Below are 6,000 nucleotides of genomic sequence, written 5' to 3'. Positions count from 1 at the left end.
TGAATATCATAACTAAGGGCTGAAAAGGAGTTCCAGAGGCTGGATGCAAGCGCGGTCAAGTCAAACCCAAAGGCGTTTTACTGCTATGCAAAGTCGAAATTAAAAACGCGAGTAGGAGTATCAGACCTGAGGCTTGAAGATGGCAGTTATGCAGATTCTGACCAGGATAAAGCTGAGGCATTGAACAGCTTCTTTTCCTCGGTGTTCACAAGAGAGGATGCGATTAACCTTCCTGCGTTTGAGGACAGACGGTTCGACACAGCACTGACCCACATTGTGTTCACAGAAGAGGGAATTAGAAATAAACTGTCAAAGCTAAAGGTCCATAAGAGTCCCGTTCCTGACATGGTGCAACCCAGAGTGCTAAGAGATTTGTGCAACGAGCTTGCCGAGCCCCGAAGATCCTGTTTTGTAAATGCCTGGAGTGGAAAGTGGCTTATGTGAGTCCTATCTTCAAGAAGGGCGATCGTCACTCCACGAACAACTATTAGTAGAGAGGATAATGGAAAAAATCGTGCAAATGGTGATACAAGCATGAAATTTCGCATGATTATACCCTAGGGGCTACTTGTCAAATCTGCCTGATTGGCCATTTGGAAATCCAAAATGGTGGCCATTTTTCAAGATGGCTGCCAAATTGACCTTCGAAAGATGATTTTTTTTTTTTAGAAATTAATGTAGTTGGTTAATCTAAATGATCTTAGTGTCGATATGTATGTTTTCAAGCATGCTCAGATGATTTTTTCAATTTCTGATACTCTCAGATATATATTTGTCTTATTTATGACTGGTTTTATGTACTGGTGTTAATGCTCATAGGAGCGTTATTGGTTTGTTGCTGGAGAAATAAACCCTCAACGTTGACGCGTACCATATAATTCGGTCAAAACCTGTTAAAGAACATTTCTCATATAACAAATGCTGTTATCTCAGGACACATTTTATGAAATACAATCAATATACAGTACATAGCCTGTTAACATCTTAAATATAACTGGCATGTTATAACTATTGATACAGGAGACAATTGGCATAATATGATCAAATTGCAGTACACAAATATACTTATTAAAGTTATTTAGAGTTTCTTAGCAGATTCTAATACTTCACGATCACTCACGTTTTAGGATCTAGTGGTCTGAACCAACGTGTTGTCTGTCCTGTAGAAATCAGTTGACCTCTGACCCAGCTCAGTTGACCTCTGACCCAGCTTGGAGAAGGTCGTGCTGATCGTGCTCCCGCTAGAGACCAAGGAAAATGGCCGCTTTGGATCGTTGTGCCGTGGGGGAAGAGGAGGGGAGTGTGGGGAAGGACGACCTCCTTGCCACGCTGTTAAGGCAGCTGGGGCAGTTGAGGAGTGAGGTTGACACTCTAAAGGGGGAAAATGAAGCCCTCAGGACGGAACTCCTTCAGGTAGGTGTCCTGCCTAGCAGGACACCTGCGAAGGAGGAGCAGGCGTGAAGAGTGGTTGTCTCCAAGGGGACTAGGGTCAGGCTTAGGAAAGCTGACCAGGGTGTGGAGTGCAGTAACCCTTACCAGGTGCTGCAGGAAGCTGGAGAGGAAGAGAAGAGGCAGGACGGTATGGATCAAGGAGAGGAAAGGGCAGTTGTACAAACCCTGCCCACAGGTAAGGTCGTGGTAGTTGGTGACAGCCAGGTGAGGTTTATGGATAGGGCTTTTTGTGCGAGAGATAGGAAACGTAGGACTAGGGTGTGTTTTCCTGGGGCTGGGATAGGGCATGTAGCCGAGAGGTTAGACAGAGTTTTGTCAGGGGAGGGTACCAATCCAGTAGTGTGTCTTAGTGTGGGAGGAAACGACATAGGTAAGGTTAGGAGTGAGGAACTTTTCAAGAGGTATAGGGAGGCGCTGGGGAAGATTAGAGATAGGGGAGGGATCCCGATAGTATGTGGTGTCTTGCCTAGAAGAGGGGTTGGTCGTGAATGGCTGTCCAGGGCAATTGCTATTAATTGCCGACTGGAAAAACATTGTGCAAACAATGGTTGGGCATTCATTGATGACTGGCAACGATTTTATGGCAACGACTACCTGTACTGTCGCGACGGAGTACACTTGTCTCGTGAGGGGGTAAAGACGTTGTCTGCATCCCTGGAGCGTGAAATTGTCACTCCGAAGGGGGGGTTTCGCCAGTAGAGAGGGGTCTGGGAAAATGGGAGTCAAAAAACAAGCAGGTCCTGGGAAGTAGTGAAACAGAAGTAGATAATGCTGAAAATATAGTTAGTCATAATAACAAACATCAAAGTAATAAATGTAAAACAGATAGAAACGGAAGAAATATATTGAGTGTTTATTATACTAATAGTAGAAGCTTGTGTAACAAAATGGACCAGCTCAGAGCCATTGTTAGTAAAGAGAACATAGATATAATTGCAATAACGGAAACATGGATAAATTCAAACAGCAAACATTTTTTAGCAGAATTTCATATTCCAGGATATAACCTATTTAAATTTGACAGAGTAGGAAGGAGAGGGGGCGGTGTAGCAGTGTATATCAGGGTGTCATTAAAAAGCTGCAATAAATCAAACATTAAAACAAATAGCGACAATGAAAGTATTTGGGTAGAGATTGGTGAGGACAATGAGTCCGTAGTCATTGGTGCTATATATAGACCACCTAATTTGAGTAGGAACGATGGTAAATTGCTATGGGAGGAAATAAAGAAGGCATCTGATAGAAACAATGTATGTATTCTAGGCGATTTCAACTTTTCAGGCTTAGATTGGAAAAATCAACTTAGCGATAATGAATCTGAAGATTTTCTAGAAGTAGTACAAGATAGTTTTTTATATCAATTCATAAACTTGCCCACTAGAGGAAATAATATCCTCGATTTAGTTCTCAGTAATAATGAAAATCTAGTAAAAGATGTTGGGATTGGAGACGAACTAGGAAACAGTGATCATAAAGCCATATATTTTAACATAATATGGAATGGCAGGAAGAAGGAAAATTCGGCCTTGATCCCGGATTTTAGGAAGGCTAATTACGGTAGCTTAAGGAGAGACCTAAGGGATGACCCTATGGTCAAAAGATTAATCCCCCCCACACCTCCGGAAACTGTCAACTTAGGAAGGGAGAACCCCGAATTTAATTTAGCAGCTACTTATGAACAATTTATTGCGACAATCCATAATGCTCAAAATAAACACATCCCTAAAAGAAAATTCAGATCGATACAGAACCAACCAAAATGGATGAATAATAGACTTAGGATCTTCTAGGGAAAGAAAGGAGTATATAGAAAGTTAAGAAAGGCGAAATCACTTATTTATTAACATCAGAACCCAACAAGACAGGTAAAAACAGAAATTAGGAAAGCAAAAGAGAAATTATGAAATCAAGGTAGCAACCTGAATCGGGGAAAATAACCCCAAAGCTTTTACCAACTGTATAAATCAAAGGTTAGAGATGTTAACAGGTCCCTTAAAACTACTTACAGAGAAATGACTGATGATGAAAGAAATGTGTAGTACGTTAAATAGTCATCATTTCGTCCTCAGATTCACAAATGAAAACCCAGCACAGCTCTGGAAGTTCAAGCAAGGTATATAATCTAATAGAGCAGAAAAGGAGGTTGATGAATATCAAGGTTACTAGTAACGATGTGCTAAAGAATAACAAATTGAAGCTCTGGCAAATCGCCTGGTCCAGACGAGGCATATGCTAGAATATTAAAAGAACAGAGATGAGTTAGCAACCATTAGCAGTTTTATTTAATGAAGTCATTAGAATCGGGCCTAGTGCCAGAAGTTTGGAGACTTGCAATCAGTCTGATTTTCAAAAGGGTGATAAATCAATAGCATCAAATTTGCCCCATTAGTCTCACGCCAATCCGCAGGTGTTGTTGTAGAGTCACCATATACAAAAATCAGAAGCCACTCTTGAAACATTCAACTAATTCATTCTTTTTCTCAGCACGGTTCACCCAGGACGTTTTGTTCTGGGCCAAATTTACAGCTTTTTTCTGAAGTATTTGAAGTGGTAGATAATGATAAGTCATATGATATAATTTATTTAGATTTCAGTAAAGCATCTGGGATAGAGTCCCTCATGAGAGACGACAAGGAAGGTAGTAGGCACATGGAATAGGTGGATCAGTATTAAAAAATGGAGTCAGTCATGGTTAACTGGTAGGAAACAAAGAGTCAAAGCATAAAATGTGATTAAAGCCGACTAAAAGGGTCAAAAAGCGAGTTCCCCAGGGATCTGTAATAGGCCCTCTCTGTTGTTTGTTATATTCATTAATGATCTTGGATTTAGCAACCAGTAGGATTAGTAAATTTGCAGATGATACCAAAATGTGGGGAGAGTGATAAATTCAGACAGTGACTGGAACACCTTTCAAAGAAGATCTAGATACTCATATGAGTGGTCAGTAGACTGGCAAATGAATTTTTAATACTGATAAATGCAAGGTACTACAGATGGAAGACGAATACAAACTATATATAAACTAGGTAACACGGAAATGAAAACCCAGTTTGCAGAAAAAGATCTAGTGGCCGAAAGAAGCAAACGACTTGAAACCCAGAAAAATACGGCTAGCGTCGCAACAAGCAAACAGGATTCTTGGGTTCATATCTAGGTTCGTATGTCAGAACTGCTGACGTTATCTTGAAATCTCACCTGCATTAGTAGGCACATATGATTGCGTGTTCTCAGTTTTGGTGTCCTTATTATAGAATGGACATAGATTCTTTTGAGAGAGTACAAAGAAGAATGACAAAAATGATCCATAATATTAGAAACCTTCCATAGTGAAGAAAGACTGAAAAAGCTGTGAAATGGGCCCATTAGAAAGCAGCGTAGAGTTAGGGAGATATGAGGTACAAGGGGGTAAGGGGATTACCAAGGGTAAAATGGAAGATGTTCTAAAGCTCAGTAATAACGAAATAAATTCATACAAATGGCTTTAAATTAGATAAATTCTGGATTCAGAAAGCATAGAAAAGCACTGGTTTGCAATAGGTGCCAGGATATGTGAACAGCCACGAGTGCTATAGTAGGATCAGATTGGTGGGAGCTTCAAGACGAAGCTGACAGGCACATGGAAGTGCTGGGTTGGGGTGCAGCGGACTGCCTGCAGCTAGTCGGCCTCCTGCAGTATCCCCACTCTTTCTTATGTTATGTCTTATGCAAATTGAGGGCAACTCGAGGGCAATCTCAGCCCGGAGGCGAGGGCTATATGTTTTCGTATTGAAACACCTCAGCAGATTGAGCAAATTCTTGTCAACACTATATCTCTTATCTCACACCCCCTCTCTCTCTCTCGCCTAGTTTATCTTTGGTTACTTTCCTCTCTTTCTCTTATGCTCTTACTGTGGCGGTAACAACTGGTTTTATGTTTTTCCATCTAGGTGAGGGCAGCGGTCTCTGCATGAGAGGAGTGATTGTCGCCACACTGGTAACATCACTGCTGGGGAACCCAGCAACAGCTTAGTGTCCCAAATGCTGCTTAACCAACCCCAAATCAGTTAAGCAGCCGCACCTGAATTGACAGGATGTGCCAGCGTGGGAGAGCCGAGCCAAGGATAACGGGGTTTTAGTTATCTGGATGGTGTACAGATCGCACGGGACTAATGACACTGGATGAACGATCGGACTAGGTGTAGGGCAAAAGGCATGAACCTAGTTGTATCCCATACAAGAAAGTGCTCATCAGGGTGGTCAAAGGATAAACCCTCGGCCCTGAAGATCAAAAATAGTTATGGACACAAAATCTACCAACAAATCATTCCTCACTGACTGGGCAAAGTGTTGTCTTTGTCAACAGTATAAGAAGGAAGATCTTAAGTCTCCACATGCAAATCCTGCCAAAAAAAGAGATGACGGTTACAATGTCATGATCGTGATGACGGCTAACCTGAAAACCTTAAGGATTCATATTACGCTCAAACGTCCACAAAACCTTCTGAGTCCCCCAGTGGAAACGTCCTCCGTTTTCTCTGTTTCCTTAATGACGTCATCAAGAGGCCGTCT

The sequence above is a fragment of the Homarus americanus genome, unplaced genomic scaffold (assembly GCF_018991925.1).
Source record: "Homarus americanus isolate GMGI-L3 unplaced genomic scaffold, GMGI_Hamer_2.0 scaffold6317, whole genome shotgun sequence".
NCBI classification, from domain to species: domain Eukaryota; kingdom Metazoa; phylum Arthropoda; class Malacostraca; order Decapoda; family Nephropidae; genus Homarus; species Homarus americanus.
Note: the sequence above shows the minus strand (reverse complement) of the source record.